This window comes from Dromaius novaehollandiae, chromosome W (genome assembly GCF_036370855.1).
Source record: "Dromaius novaehollandiae isolate bDroNov1 chromosome W, bDroNov1.hap1, whole genome shotgun sequence".
In the NCBI taxonomy this organism is placed as follows: domain Eukaryota; kingdom Metazoa; phylum Chordata; class Aves; order Casuariiformes; family Dromaiidae; genus Dromaius; species Dromaius novaehollandiae.
Genome location: NC_088130.1, coordinates 6,589,693 through 6,604,177, shown reverse-complemented (window position 1 = coordinate 6,604,177; position 14,485 = coordinate 6,589,693).

The following is a 14,485-nucleotide window of genomic DNA, read 5'->3' as shown; positions in this document are numbered from 1 at the left end:
GTGAGCAGGGAGCAAAAGGGAGCGAGCAGGGAGCGACCAAGGGCCAAAGGGAGCGAGCAGGGAGCGACCAAGGGCCAAAGGGAGCCACCAGGGAGCGATCAAGGGCCAAAGGCAGTGATCAAGAGCCAAAGGAAGCGATCAAGAGCGAAAGGGAGTGAGCAGGGAGCCATCGAGAGCCAAAGGGAGTGATCAAGAGCCAAAGAGAGCGACCAAGAGCCAAAGGGAGCAAGCAGGGAGTGATCACAGAGCAATCAAGAGGGAAAGGGAGCAATCAAGAGCCAAAGGGAGGGAGCAGGGAGCGAAAGGGAGCGAGCAGGGAGCGAGCAGGGAGTGAGCAGGGAGTGAGCAAGAGCCAAAGGGCGTGCGGAAGGGCAAAAGGGAGGGAGCAGGGACAATCAAGAACAAAAGGGAACAATCAAGAGCCAAAGGGCACGAACAAGAGCAAAAGGGAGCAAGCAGGGAGCGAAAGGGTGCGAGCAGGGAGCGATCAAGAGCAAAAGGGAGCGAGCAGGGAGCAAAAGGGAGCGAGCAGGTAGCGAGCAGGGAGGAAAAGGGAGCGAGCAGGTAGAGATCAAGAGTGAAAGGGCGCGAGCAGGGAGCGAAAGGGCGCCAGCAGGTAGCGAGCAGGGAGGAAAAGGGAGCGAGCAGGTAGAGATCAAGAGTGAAAGGGCGTGAGCAGGGACGATCAAGAGCCAAAGGGAGCGAGCAGGGAGCGAGTAGGGAGCTAGCAGGGAGCAATCAAGAGCGAAAGTGAGAGAGCAGGGAACAATGAAGAGCCAAAGGGAGCGATCAAGAGACAAAGGGAGCGAGCAGGTAGCGATCAAGAGCAAACGGGAGAATCCAGAGCCAAAGGGAGGGATCAAGAGCCAAAGGTAGCAAGCAGGGAGGGAGAAGGGAGCGAGCAGGAAGCGATCGATAGCGAAAGGAAGCCATCGAGAGCCAAAGGGAGCGATCAAGAGCCAAAGAGAGCGAGCAGGGAGTGACCAAAACCAAAGGGAGCGAACAAGAGCCAAAGAGAGCAATGAAGAGCCAAAGGGAGAGAGCAGGGACGATCGATAGCGAAAGGAAGCCATCAAGAGCCAAAGGGAGCGATCAAGAGTCAAAGAGTGCAAGCAGGGAGCAATCAAGAGCCAAAGGGAGTGACCAAGAGCCAAAGGGAGCAAGCAGGGAGTGATCAGGGAGCAATCAAGAGCGAAAGGGAGCAATCTAGAGCCAAAGGAAGCGAGCAAGGAGCGATCAAGAGGGAAAGGGAGTGAGCAGGGAGCGATCAAGAGGGAAAGGGAGGGATCAAGAGCCAAAGATAGCGATCAAGAGCCAAAGGGAGAGAGCAGGGATGATCAAGAGGGAAAGGGAGCAATCGAGAGCGAAAGGGAGCGAGCAGGCAGTGAGCAGGGAGCGAGTAAGAGCGAAAGGGGCGAGCAGGGACAATCGAGAGTGAAACGGAGTGATCAACAGCGAAAGGGACTGAGCAGGGAGCGAAAGGGAGCAAAGAGAGAGCGAGTGGGGACGATCGAGAGCCAACGGGAGTGATCGAGAGCAAAAGGTAGTGCGCAGGGATGATCAAGAGCGAAAGGGAGCGACCGGGAGCGAAAGGGAGAGCGCAGGGAGGGTTCAACAGTAAAAGGGAGGGATCAAGAGCGAAAGGGAGCGAGCAGGGAGGGATCAAGAGCGAAAGGGAGTGATCGAGCACGAAAGGGAGTGAACAGGGACGAGCAAGATTGAAAGGGAGCAAGCACGCAGTGAGCAGGGAGGGAGCAAGAGCGAAAGGGAGAGAGCAGGGACGACCGAGAGTGAAAGGGAGAGATCAACAGGGAAAGCGAGCGAGCAGGGACTGATCAAAATCGAAAGGGAGCGATCAGGAGGCAAAGGGAGCGAGCAGGGAGAGAAAGGGAGCGATCAAGAGCCAAAGGGAGGGATCAAGAGCTAAAGGGAGCGAGCAGGGAGTGATCAAGAGCCAGAGGGAGCAATCAAGAGACAAACAAAGCGAGCGGGGAGCTATCTAGAGCCAAAGGGAGGGATCAGGAGCCAAAGGGAGCGAGCAGGGAGCGACCAAGAGCCAAAGGGAACGAGCAGGGAGCGAAAGGGAGGAATGAAGAGCCAAAGGGAGCGAGCAGGGATGATCGAGAACAAAACGGAGTGATCGAGTGCGAGCAGAGAGCGAGTAGGGACGAAGAGAGTGGGCAGGGATGATCAAGAGCAAAAGGGAGCGAGCAGGGACAATCGAGAACTAAAGGGCACCACCAAGAGCGAAAGGGAGCGAGCAGGGAGTGATCAAGGGCAAAAGGGAGGGATCGAGAGCGAAAGGGAGCGATGGAGAGAGAGCAGGGATGAGCAAGAGAAAAAGGGAGTGATCAAGAGCGAAAGGGAGCAATCAAGAGCCCAAGGGAGTGAGCAGGGTGCCAAAGGGAGAGAGCAGGGAGCGAGCAGGGAGAGATCCAGAGTGAAAGGGAGCGAGCAGGGAGCGAGCAGGGAGCGATCAAGAGTGAAAGGGAGAGAGAGGGGATGATAGAAAGTGAAAGGGACCGATCAAAAGCGAAAGGGAGCAAGCAGGGATGAGCAAGAGTCAAAGGGAGCAAGCAGGGAGGGATCAAGAGCGAAAGGGAGCGAGCAGGGAACGAAACGACGCGAGCAGGGAGCGATCAAGAGCCAAAGGGAGCAAACAGGCAGTGAGCAGGGAGCGAGCAGGAAGCGACCAAGAGCCAAAGGGAGTGAGCAGGGATCATCGAGAGCTAAAGGGAGAGAACAAGAGCGAAAGCGAGCGAGCAGGGACGATCGGGATCGAAAGGGCGCGATCAAGAGCGAAAGGGAGTGAGCAGGCAGCGAAAGGGAGAGATCAAGAGTGAAAGGGAGCGAGCAGGGAGCGATCCAGAGCCAAAGGGAGCGAGCAGGGAGCGAGCAAGAGCCAAAGGGAGCGAGCTAGAGCGAAAGTTAGCAAGCAGGTATGAAGCAAGAGCACAAGGGAGCAAGCAGGGAGCGAAAGGGCGCGAGCAGGGAGCAATCAAGAGCCAAAGGGAGCAAAGAGGGAGTGAGCAGGGCGCGAGCAGGGAGTGATCAAGAGTGAAAGGGAGTGAGCAGGGATGATCGAGAGGGAGCAGGGATGATTGAGAACAAAAGGTAGCGATCGTGAGCGAAAGGGAGAATTGAGAGTGAGCAGGGACAATCGAGGGCGAGCAGGGAGCGAGCAGGGACGATTGAGAGTGAGCAGGGAGGGATCAAGGGCAAAAGGGAGTGATCGAGAGTGAAAGGGAGCGAGCAGGGACAATCAAGAGCGAAAGGGAGCGATCGAGAGCGAAAGGGTGTGAGCAGGGAGCGATCAAGAGCAAGCACAGATGATCGAGAGCGAAAGGGAGCAAAAGGGAACGAGCAGGGTGTAAGGCGGGAGCGATTGAGAGCGAAAGGGAGCTAGCAGGGTTGATCGAGAGCGAGCAGGGTTGATCCAGTGCGAAAGGGAGCAATCGAGCACAAGCAGGGAGCGAGCAGGGACGATCAAGAGCGAAAGGGAGGGATCAAGAGCTAGCAGGGATGGATCAAGAGAGAGCAGGGGGCGAGCAGGGACGGATCAAGAGAGCAAGGGAGCGAGCAGGGAGCGAGCAGGGACCGCAAGGGATGGATCAAGAGCGAGCAGGGAGTGAGCAGGGAGGGATAAAGAGGGAGCAGGGGCGGAGCAGGGAGCGAGTGAAAGGGAGGGAGTGGGAGCGAGCAAGAGCAAGCGTGTGGGCACAAATGGGCACAAAAGGAAAGGAGTAGGAGCAAGCAGGAGTGAGCAAGCATGAAAGGGATAGAAAGGGAGCGAGCGGGAGCAAAAGGGAGTGAGCGGGAGCAAAAGGGATAGAAATGGCATCAGCCAGAGCGAAAGGGATAGCAAGGGCATAAGCTACAGTGAAAGGGAGCGAGCAAGAGCAAAAGGGAGTAAAACGGAAGCAGCGGGAGGGAGCAGGAGCGAGAAAGCGAAAGGGAGCAAAAGGGAATGAGCGGGAGCAAACGGGAGTGAGCACGAGCAAGCAAGAGTGACGGGGTGAAAAGGTGCGGGAGATAAACGGACAGCACACCAATCAATATGATTAAATGCTGACACTTTATTGAGCCCGAATAGCGTCTTTTATATGCCTTAACCGTGATCACATGAATCAAACTATACAGTGATTGGTACATGTTCATTTAGCACGCACATCTGAATAGTATGTGATTGGATAGCATGTACTGTCCACGAGGAGGCAAAGAAACTCCCCTAAGCCCATAAGTTCCTTACTGAACATCTGGGAGTTGTTTTTCTTGTTCCAAGGACAGTTTCTCACCACATTGCATGCCCTCTAGTAACCTTACCGGTAGGCTGCAAAACCTACTTTCACACTCCTGCTATTAGCATTAGGGCTGGATTGCTCACATGTCCGTTTTCCTCCAGATAATCCTCCACAAAAAGGAGCACGCAAGAATGAAAGGGAGCAAGGGGGGGGGGGGGCGAAAGGGAGCGCGCAAGAGTGAGCAAGACTGAAAGGTACTGAGGGCGAGCAAGTAAGAGTGAAAGGGGGTGAGCAAGTGTAAAAGGGAGAGAAAGGGAGCAAAAGGGAAGGAGCAGGATCAAGCAAGAGCAAAAGGGGCAAGCAAGAGCGAGGAAGATCAAACGGTAGTGAATGGGAGCAGAAGGGAGGGAGTGGGTGCGAAAGGGAAGGAGCAGGAGCGAGAGAGGGAGTGGGAGAGAAAGGGGGTGAGCAAGAGCGAAAGGGTGCAAAAGGGTGCAAGGAGAAGAAACAAGAGCGAAAGGGAGTGAGCAAGAGTGGAGGGGAGAGAGCAAGAGCGAGTAGGAGCGAAAGAGAGTGAGCAAGAGCGAAATGGAGAGAAAGGGAGAGAGTGGGAGAGGGCAGCAGTGAGGAAGAGCGAAAGGGAGTGTAAGGGTGAGGCGGGGGCACCACCTGGACTCCCGGCAGGGACAGATACACAAACACAAGGCATACAATGGTCGATATGGAGCATTTATTACCTCTGCATCTGAACGGGGGTTCCTTGGCGTTTTCCCGATCAAGGCAATAATGGAGCGGGGGATCCCTGGCACCTCTGAGCATCGGTCCAGGGTGAGGAACACCGTGGGGGGCACTAGATGAAGTTTTTATGTACCATACACATGCGCAGTAAGCCTGTTGAGCTCATTGTTATTCCCGATTCAAAGCCCAGGTGCAGCACCACCCTGGCACAGGCTCAACTACGTGACTATGGGTCAACATGCCCTGTTGATGCTCCTTTTCCCACGGAACGGTCTGGCTAGCTTCCATCGTCTATCTCCTTGACATTCTTCCGCACTTTCCCTACCACTGCACCCCCGCGGTGGAAAGCTAGTTAGAGGCCGTCCCAATCCTCAGAAGGGCATGGGGTATGAGGGCAAGGGAGTTTACAAAGTAATGAAATCAAAACATAACGTAATACAAAGCAAGAGACAGACAAGAGTCCTCCTTATATGAGGTGGCTGATATTCTCAATAGATGCCGATTCATCGGTGATGTTGAGACAGCACATCTCGGCGAAGTCATGATGTCTGTGGTTATCTCGCAGTAGGAGGCAGTCGATCCCTAGGTGGTTTTGCAGTGTTCCTTGCTACACTGCTCCCAACTCCCTATTTAAAGAGGCAATGGCTCTAGATGTCCAATTTAAGCTTTGAGCCAAAGCACAGGCAACATGCGCTGTTTACAGTAATGTGCCACCACCCCCGGGATCCCAGCTAGGCTCAACAATAGGCCTAGAGCTTCTGCATGAGAAAATAAACTTATATGGCGGTTTCAAGTGGCATCTTAGGATATGCTACGGGGTCCTCTGCCGCTCCGTCATAAAGGGAGGAATGCTTAAAGTAACACGACCTACAGTGCATAGGCCACCTGTGGTGTCGGTCGGCACATGTATATGCTGTAGTGCCACACAGAAGGAACCACCCTAATGGTAGTATAAGGTGAGCAGATGCATAGGTAATATCCATAGTGTCATTACGAATTAACTGCATATCAGTTACATTCTGCAGAACAGAGGCAGCATTTATGAAGCGAAAGCAAGTATCTGCTTTAGATATTGTCGCAGGATGACCGACTATCTTTACAGTCCCGGACCATGAGGGTTTTGTGTGGCCCGAGGGAGGGGAGGAAGGAGATTTACTGCGTGACTCCACAACTTATTTTAAAGATCTAAGTTTACTACAGAAGTTACAACAGTACAAAGCAACAATTCTTATCCACAGAAACTTAGTTCAACTAGAATACTTATTTTCCAATGCTAATTGATCTTACCCACACGTTGCCTGAGCAGCCAACGTACACTCAATCCCAGGGAAGTAATTGCGGGAGGGCGTCCCCGTCCCAAGGGGATCCGCAAGTTGGCAGACCCACTGTCACCCGCGAAGAGTCAAAGACAGCCTCTGGGGCCAACCTATTTATACCCTGCAGGGGAAGGTGGAGGTGGACTCGCAAGGCCAGTTGCAGGTCTCTTTGCGAAGTCGCAGTCCCTAGCTCCTGGCTGTTGCAGGGTTCAACTCTCCTCCGTCGTTGTTATGACGATCGCACCCACAGTCATGGGGTGAGGGGGGGGAGGTATAGCCGAACACCCCCCCCAACGGCAGGCTAGCTGCCTTGAGCACTCTTCAGCACTGGAGAAAGGAGTTTGAGTGACTGCGAATGTCTGCTTTACTCTTGCAGGGGTGGTCCCAAGGAGAGATCCCATAGCTCAGGTAAGAAGGAGTTAATTCCAGTCCGCAATGATTAACACTGCCCCAGCAGTGAGAGTAGGTGTTATCTCCCAAGGTCCTGAGGAAGAAGAGATAGTCCAGACCATCCTAATTAACACTGTTCTGGCAGTGAGAGGAGGCTTTGTTTCCCAGAGTCCTGCCGCCCAAGCAGTCCTTATCTCAAAGCCTTGACATCGTCCCTTTCAGAGACTGAAACACAGGAATGCAGACTGCTTGTAACTGGCACCAGATTGGGGGGGTGGGGGGGAAGCTGGGAGCATCCCCCCACAGATATGTTAGCTATATGAAGAGTAAGCCTAAGGTGTCAGCTTTGGGAAACAATACCCAAATCATATAAATTCATGGGAGTAACAGAAATATCATTTTTTTTAAAAAAAAGTATAACTCTGCAATACTGCAAGTGGAGCTGGTACGCCTATGTAACATGTAGTTAAGACATCATCCACTGATCGTCCCCCTGCAATACAGAAAGCAGAGAGGTTAGCTGATCTTTGTGCCAGCCAAATCCATGTATTTACATGGGAAGCTGGATGGTCTTGTAGATCAAGAGCATCTGTCGTGGTCAGCAAGAGGCAACATTCCAACAGCAACTTCCAGATGCCAGCGTGATAACCTGTTGATGGGAAGATAGAAAGGCATGGTATCACCATCAGGAAGAACTAGAGCAGTGGCTCCTGGACCATCTGCTAAAATAGTGCCAGGCTGTTTTTTTTCTTTTGAGGAGTTAGTATCCACACACTGGCTAAAGGGTGCACTGAGGGTATTTGCTGAACTTGGGGCACTCTGACAGTGTGGATCAGGATTCCTCGCAGTATTGGTGCTCCCTGTGGAATATTTCCTGGCACAGATGCAGATACCTGGAACGACAAATCTTGAGAAGAAGTTAATAGAAGTGGGGTTATTTGAATGGATATCAAAGGTGTGAATAGCCATACATGGTGCGATGGACAATCGAGCTGCAAGCGTAGCTTTACATTTTTCTGCTTGGCAATTAGCAATGGTTCGGGTGCGTAGAATTCTACCTCTCCTGAGGCAAGCACGCAGGGGGTAACCCCTCCTTCCATAACTGATATTCGGGCAGGGGGTGCCAACGCGGGTTTAATTTGCACTCGTTCATAGGGAGTGAGCACCCCCACACGCCTGTTGTTAAGCATGAATAGTGCCTGAGGCAATACACTTGCTGTCCCGATCCAATATCAGGGGGGGGGGGGGGGGTTTCGTTATGATCCCAAGGACGAGATTAAGACGCTAAAACCGGTCAAATATCGTACAACCTTTTAACTTTATTTTCCACGGAGTGGGGAGAAAAGGTGGGGGGAGAAGGCGAAGGGGAGGAGAGAGAGAAAGAGAGAGAGAGAAAAGGGGGAGAGAGAAAGAGATATCACCACCCGTGGATCCAGCGGCGTCCCGTTGGTCCTCTTCACCCTGGGTGTAAATTTTAGCGATGCGCGTGCAGTAATTACAACTCGAGCAGGGTCCGACCCTAGGTTCCCGCTGAAAAGTTTGGAATGACACGTGTGCAGTAGTTACAGCTCGAGTTGGGTGCCTCCAAAGAGGGACCCTGAACAAAGAAATCCCTGGGCAATTATAGCTTTTTCAAATTAAGTTTCCCACCCCTCACGCGGTAGTTCAGACCAATAGTAATTTTTGGGTCTGGGGTCTCCTGCTCCCTATTGGGTCTCATCGTTGTTCCCAGGCAGGCTGCTTTTCTCCCTTATCTTTACTGTTGCGGTTTCTGCTGACAAATGTGTTGATTCCTCGGGTTCTGCCCTTCTTTCTCAGGGCCCTGACAAACAGGTGTTGTTCCAGCAATTAGCACTGCCCCAGCAGTGACAATAGGTGTTATCTTCCAAGGTCCTGACGAGGAGGATATAATCCAGACCCCCCCCTAATTAACACTGTTTCAGCAGTGAGGGGAGGCTTTGTTTCCCAGGGTCCTGGCGCCCAAGCAGGCCTTATTTCAAAGCCTTGACATCCTCCCTCCCGGAGTGTGAAGCATAGGAATGCAAACTGCTTGTAACTCCCTTATCTTTCCAGTCTGCACCAGCTCTGGGGCCCTTTCTCACTGAACTAGGGAGTGCGGCTAAGCAAGTTTTATAAAAGTTGTGTTAAGCAGCAGTAATTTGCAGTCCAGGTCCCAAAGTCTCTGTCCAATCGTGGTCCGGTTCAGCGCAGGCTCGGTGTGTCCCGAATGGTCACAGGGAGACCATTTCAGGGGTCGCAGCAGCTCAGTCCTGTTTCCGCTGGGAACAGATGGCTTGTTCGGGGTTTTGGTTTGCTTGCACCTTATGTACCAAGAAATGTTTAAGGCAAAAGTTCACTCATCTGTCCGCCACACCACCCCGTGACTTAAACATTGATTGGTACGTCTCCTTCCTGAAGTCTTCATAGCCTTCGTCCATGGTGGTGATATGAGACAGAGATCAGAAGGAAATATAGAAAAGGTAGAAGCACGCACAATAAATAGAGGTCTTGCTCAATGCAAACTTATTCTTTAACAACTTTAACAACATATAACTTCACAGAACAAACATCAAAATTGAGTTAACAAGGTAAGTGATTGTTACAACAGGTAAACAAATTGCATATTTGACACAACATGTCGGATTAATTGAACAAAGCAAGGAATTATACAAGATAAGAACATTAAAGCAGCAACTGCACATTACAAATACAATATTAACTGTTTCACTCACAGTGCCCCCAGTAACCAGGACCACGAATCGCCACTCCAGCCATTCCAGGTTTGGACAGGGATGTGGGCTATTTTTTCTGATATCTTTGGTTAACTGGAGAGCTACTCCGCCTACATCATCTATCTCTAAACAACAGTTGGAAATATTCAATTTCCCACACACCCCTCCCTCTTCAGCTAACAGATAGTCTAAATCCATGCGGTGCTGAAGGATTGCCATGCGCATCTGTTGGGACTGCAGAGTTAAAAGATCTATTGCATTTCGTTCCCCAGCTTTACTGAAACCAGGGGTTCGGCTGGGGAATCCAATTTCTCAACCCCCGGTCCCTGTCAGTCTGAATCCTCTGTACCAATCATGAGCAAATCTGCCTCTGGAACAGATGCAGACTGAGGTTTCCAATGATCTGATTGTCTCTTCGGGCACTCATTTTTCCAGTGCCCCTTCCCCCTGCAAATTGCACACTGATCTCTCCTCAGTGGAATTGTATTTCCCAAATCCCCTCCTACTCTATGCCCTCTTCCACATCCTTGTCCTTTTGGAAAACCCCTTCCCTGAGAGGAAGTTTGTGCCTGGGCAAATGCAGCTGCCAACATTGCAGCATTTTGCCCCTTATCTTTCAGTTTCTCCTTTTGTTTTTCCTCTCCCTCTACTTCTTCCCTGTTATTGTACACCTTATATTAACATCCCCGACATACCATCTACTTTCTGAAGCTTTCTCCTTATATCTGGTGCTGATTGTCCTACCTGTCTCTTAATTGTTTGATTCATTCTTTCAACTTTTCCACTGGATTGTGGCCTCCAGGGGGTATGTCAGGAGGCCACTCGTTATTCTCCCATTTTTGTGTCCCACCCAAATCTGCCTTAATGGATTGCGTCTTACAGGCAACACTTCTGTCTCCGAGGTTATCAGATACCTTTATGCCTAACTGAGGTCCGCCTGTTTCTGGTAAAAGGAAAAACAAAGATCTGATGATCCCTATATAACAAATTCCCGATTGCGCCCCGTTTCATCAAGCCATGTCCATGAGTGGGGATTCCCGTCTTTATCGAGTGGCTTACGAGCGAGTGTCCATCGACATTTACTTTCCCCCACTTCGATCCCTCCCTCCTGGGTACAATTTAAACAATATTGCCCCATGGCTGGAAACTGAATTGGCCAGGTCCCACTGTCGTCCCACGTGTCGTCTGCGGTTTCGCTATAATTGCTTACGATCTGGTCTGGGGTGAGGGGTGTGGACGTCCACGGCCAGCTTGATAACCCTAGCGGTCCTCCGCAAACCCAGCAGTGGCTTAAATTGAAAGTTTGGCTTACTGCTTTCGCCAGCAACATGAACTTGTTGTTCTCGAAGGGATTAAATGGGTTGGGGGAAGGTAGAGGGAGTGGTCATTCGTCGCCCTCATGGATGCATCCTTGAATCTGGATGGTCCAGAGCAGTAGATGCATCTTGGTCAGACCACCGCCCTTGAAAACAGAAATAAGAACAAACTCGCTCCTCGGGTCAGAAGGAGGGAACAATCCATTTTGTGTGAATCTTGTGGGTTTTCCCACTAGCATCTTTTGCTCTCCAAGTATATTTATTTATCGGGGTGTCTAATACGAGCGGTTTGGTTCCCATGGTGGGAAGTTCGATCAAAACAGGTTGGCCGGGCGAATGGGATGGGATATCAGGGGGATCGGAGCTCTGGGAGGCGGGTATGCCACACAGGGGAATTGAAGGGGGACTGTGCCGGGAAACTTCCACCCTCCGCCTCCCCCCTCCCCCTGAGGGGACGGAGGATCTAGTTTTCCGCCTCCCTTTCGTCCCTTTGGGGGTAAATTTGGCGTGCCCCTTTTTCCTCGGGCAGCACCTCACTTTCGGCGAGGGCGCCTGCCTCCCTCAGGAGCTGGTTTCTTAGCTCCTCTTTCAATATCAGACCTTGGTGCTTCTCCTCCTCCAGCGCCTGCTTCGTTTCCCATAATTGTTCTTGCAGGGCTGTTACCGCCGCTTGCAGCGCAGCAACCACAGCCTCCGCCTGACAAGGTGCCCACTCTCTCTCCTCCACCGCAGCTGCTAGGCATGCTCCCAGCACGGCACAAACAATAGCTTTCCCTTTTCCTCTCTTAACTTTAGCTTTCTTTTTGCAAGACCGCTATCCGGTCCACTACACTTTGCAATTGGGACCAATGGTCCCGTGCCCAGTCTCGTCCTGAGGGCGAGGGGCGAGAACAGTGTATTTCCAAAAGGTCATATAGTTTCTCGATTTCTCCACAAAAGTTGCCTGCCTTCTGGGCGGCCATATCCTACAAAGGGGATTTCGTCCCGGGAGGGCCAAACCTTAAATGAGTCCAAGTTTCCCCTATACGCTCCCAGGAGGCCAAACCGTAAGCTACTACAAAAACGTCCTACAAAGGGGATTTCATCCTGAGGGGGTCACACCTTAAAATCCAAGTTTCCCCTATACACCCTCAGGAGCCAAACTAGTATACTAAAGATCTCAACATTCACTCCTTCCTTACGCTTCGTTCGTCTCCGGCCGCTTCCCTCACGGGAGAGCGGAACCGCGGATCGGAACTCCGCACTCGCTTCGTACTTGTTCATACGTCTCGTTCACACACGCTCGCTCAGCACACCATAAGGTTGTATGACACTCTCGTCTCAAGGGATCCTGTCCGTGACGCCAATTAGATGTCCCGATCCAATATCGGGGGGGGGGGGTTCGTTATGATCCCAAGGACGAGATTAAGACGCTAAAACCGGTCAAATATCGTACAACCTTTTAACTTTATTTTCCACGGAGTGGGGAGAAAAGGTGGGGGGAGAAGGCGAAGGGGAGGAGAGAGAGAAAGAGAGAGAGAGAAAAGGGGGAGAGAGAAAGAGATATCACCACCCGTGGATCCAGCGGCGTCCCGTTGGTCCTCTTCACCCTGGGTGTAAATTTTAGCGATGCGCGTGCAGTAATTACAACTCGAGCAGGGTCCGACCCTAGGTTCCCGCTGAAAAGTTTGGAATGACACGTGTGCAGTAGTTACAGCTCGAGTTGGGTGCCTCCAAAGAGGGACCCTGAACAAAGAAATCCCTGGGCAATTATAGCTTTTTCAAATTAAGTTTCCCACCCCTCACGCGGTAGTTCAGACCAATAGTAATTTTTGGGTCTGGGGTCTCCTGCTCCCTATTGGGTCTCATCGTTGTTCCCAGGCAGGCTGCTTTTCTCCCTTATCTTTACTGTTGCGGTTTCTGCTGACAAATGTGTTGATTCCTCGGGTTCTGCCCTTCTTTCTCAGGGCCCTGACAAACAGGTGTTGTTCCAGCAATTAGCACTGCCCCAGCAGTGACAATAGGTGTTATCTTCCAAGGTCCTGACGAGGAGGATATAATCCAGACCCCCCCCTAATTAACACTGTTTCAGCAGTGAGGGGAGGCTTTGTTTCCCAGGGTCCTGGCGCCCAAGCAGGCCTTATTTCAAAGCCTTGACATCCTCCCTCCCGGAGTGTGAAGCATAGGAATGCAAACTGCTTGTAACTCCCTTATCTTTCCAGTCTGCACCAGCTCTGGGGCCCTTTCTCACTGAACTAGGGAGTGCGGCTAAGCAAGTTTTATAAAAGTTGTGTTAAGCAGCAGTAATTTGCAGTCCAGGTCCCAAAGTCTCTGTCCAATCGTGGTCCGGTTCAGCGCAGGCTCGGTGTGTCCTGCATGGTCGCAGGGAGACCATTTCAGGGGTCGCAGCAGCTCAGTCCTGTTTCCGCTGGGAACAGATGGCTTGTTCGGGGTTTTGGTTTGCTTGCACCTTATGTACCAAGAAATGTTTAAGGCAAAAGTTCACTCATCTGTCCGCCACACTTGCCCATTCCTTCAATGTCTGTGTTGGAGTGAGCTTTCTCATTTGCTCTTTCAGCAGACCAGTCATTCTTTCTATTAGTCCACTAGCTTGGGGATGGTGCGGGATGTGTAAAATCCAGGTAATCCCCAAATCTTTTGCCCATTCTTGCACTACAAGTCCTGCAAAGTGGGTTCCTTGAGATCACTCTGTGTTTCTCTAGGTATACCATAGGTATACATCAGCTGTTCCAAACCTCGTACAGTGGTGGATTGATTCGCACAAGAGGCTGGATATGTATACATAAGACTCGTGTAGGTGTCTACGGCGGTTAGAATATACTTTCGTCCCTGTGAAGGGGGCAATGGGCCTATATAATCTATTTGCCAGGTAGTAAATGGCTGTTCACCTCATTTAATACGGCCATATGTACTAGCTAGAGGCATTCTGGCTACCTTCATACAGGTGGAACAATTAGCACGTGCAGTCTTATACCAGTGTAGCGCTAGCATGGGGTGGCCTTGCGACAAGTCCCAAGCTTGAGCAGTGACAGGGCCTCGGTGCCCTGCCCGTTCGTGTGCTTGTCAGACTTGTGTTAATTCCGAGGGGGTTGTCATCTGGTCAGCTGCTGAATTATACTGTGTCTCGAGAGTCTCTTGCTTTTGATGGGCATCAACATGTCGTACTGAAATGACTTTTGTCTGCACAATACTCCAAATTTTCTCCCACAGGGAGCTTCCCCAAAGCTCTCTATCATGTGTTTTCCATTGTGCAGCAGCCCATGTTGGCAGCCAGGCTTGCAAGCCTTTATACACCACCCAACTATCTGTGTAGAGATAGCGTGCACCTCCTTCATCTAAAGCTATAGCTGCAGCTTTTAGCTCAGCCCATTGACTGGGGTATCCTGTGCCGGAGGCAAAACAGATAGTGTCTGTGGTAGGATTGTACGCTACAGAATGCCATACGCGTTCTCCTGCCCAGGCATATACTGCACTACCATTGGAGAACCAAGCCCACTCCCGCTGTTCGGGAGATAACATCTCAAAGGGAGGAGCTTCTGTTACTGGTGACACTTCTGCCGGAGGGGCGGGAGGAGGTAAGCCCTCTGGTTCAGATAGTGATGGCATGTGCTCAAACTGTACTTCCCCTAACAAGGTTGCATGTGGGGTACTCATGTTCTTTCTCACCTCCTTAAACCGGGCTTGTAGGTAGTGTTTCCATTTCCACTGCATTGCAGCTTGGGCCACCCCGACATGGGCCCTGACTGTATCAT